Source organism: Oryzias melastigma, linkage group LG1, assembly GCF_002922805.2.
Source record: "Oryzias melastigma strain HK-1 linkage group LG1, ASM292280v2, whole genome shotgun sequence".
In the NCBI taxonomy this organism is placed as follows: Eukaryota; Metazoa; Chordata; class Actinopteri; order Beloniformes; family Adrianichthyidae; genus Oryzias; species Oryzias melastigma.
The window spans coordinates 15,292,732-15,294,865 of NC_050512.1; positions in this window are offsets into that span (position 1 = coordinate 15,292,732).

Below are 2,134 nucleotides of genomic sequence, written 5' to 3' on the forward strand. Positions count from 1 at the left end.
TACGCATACATATAAGTTATTTAAATATGTATGTATCACAAAATAATTAAACTGTGTAAACTCAACTTGAGAACTGCTTTTCTCAAAGAATAATTCTACAAAAATCCTGTTGGAAATGTTATGCTGTCAAACCAACCCGTGAAGAAAAAGTAATCTTAAACATTTTGATTTTTTTTTTCTCACAACAGCTCATACTCTTTCTGGTCAGACCATCTGCCAACAGACAGTCCATGGCAGGTGCAGGTGAGAAACACAGCTGTTTGCACAACCACAATGACAAAAGCCAACTAAAACAGCAACATAAATCATTGTAATATTCAGTATCACAGCCAAACATTACTCTCTCCACTACTGAAAAGCCTGTTAGGGATGTCTTAATTATTTCATGCAGGAGATGCAATAATAAATCGCTCTTTGCTATTTGTGGAACATGTTTGTCCACTCTTCTCCTGATAGGCCCCATTTAATCATGTTGTTCTGTTTCCTAATTAGCAGAAATGCAAAGTGTCTTTGTCACCTGTGGACAGCCAAGAGGGCTAATTTGGGCTTTTCACTAATTGCCACGGTAACGAGCCTCCTGCGCCTCCACTGGGGGTGGGTGGAAGGCATGGCAGGAGGAGGACTGGAGCATGAAAGGATAGAGGGATGAAGACACAGCTCTCCTCACACACGGCCGAGGTGTGAAAGAACGCGGCAGGCCAACAGAACGCAGCCTGGAGGAGTCCAACAGCAGGGAGTGGGGGACAGCCTGGGCTGTGAAAAAGCCCCAACACCCAGCTCAGAGGGAGGAGGACTCGGCTCTGGCCAGTTTCACTCTCACAAAATTAACATGGAAATGGCTAAATTAGTTTAGAGGATTTTTTGGAAAGATTTCTAACACTGACACCTGTTTTCTGTACCTACTTTTATATTATTTCCCTCAGGGAATTTAAAATGTCCTGTCCGATTCCATTACTTTCACGCGTTTGATACTATAATAGCAAAAAGTCCTTTGATTAACAATTAAAATAACTCAGTAGATGGTTTTAAAATAACAAAATGAGGTGTATGAAACCTGTGTGTGTCCCATGTGACTAGAAGGAGGTACACTTGAGTAAAACCACATCCTGGGAAGACAGTAATTGTCTCTGGGAAGAATCAGTGTTATTGCTTTTCCTTTTTTTATGTTACATGTTTTATATGATTTTCTTAATTAAAGCAAAATATATCTTCAAAGATCTATCAGGGGAGTAGTGCAAATAATGAACCAAAATCCCATGTCTGTTGGTTGTACAAGGAAAGAAGACATACAATAATAGTGGTACTACTTATGAGTAAAATTGCTTAATTATTATCTTCATTTGTGCATCAGAATTTCATATATATATATATATGGATGGATACATACTGTAGATATATAGATGGATGTATAAAATCACCTAATCGACTCAATTGATGTATATTCCAACAATCCAACCAGATTTTTCTATTTGAGGAAGGTGATTAATCTAATTGAAATGGCCTATACCATTCTAAAATAGCTTCAAATTTAAATGGATTGATTATATAGAAAAATGCTATTTGGTTAGACGCACGGTTTCCTTATCTTACTATAATTGTAAAAACGAGCAAATGCTAACAGAGAACGACAGTTGTGATGGGAGCAGAAAATGATCAAGCCGTCAGTACAGTCCAATGTGTGGAAACATTCTGCGTTTTGCCAAAACACGTAACCATACAGTGTGGTATACAGTAATGTTCTAATAATGTTTCGTTTGTATTATTTTGATGTGGAAAAATAACAGTGGACTGAACTTTATGAAACTAAAATGTGAACAGACTTGTCATTAATGTAGTTTTTTAGTACTGATTGGAATTTAGGCGAAAGATATCAAGGATCGATTTTAGGTCAGTGAGACGGATCGTATAAAATGAACTAATATCAACCATGAATCGGATCAGAAATAACAAATGATGATATAAATAGAATTATTGTCATACATAACATAATATTATATTTGTAAAACAACAATTCAATTCATAACTTGTGGATATATCAGAGACTAATATATATTGTATGTTGCACACACACACACACACACACACACACACACATATATATATATATATATATATATATATATATATATATATA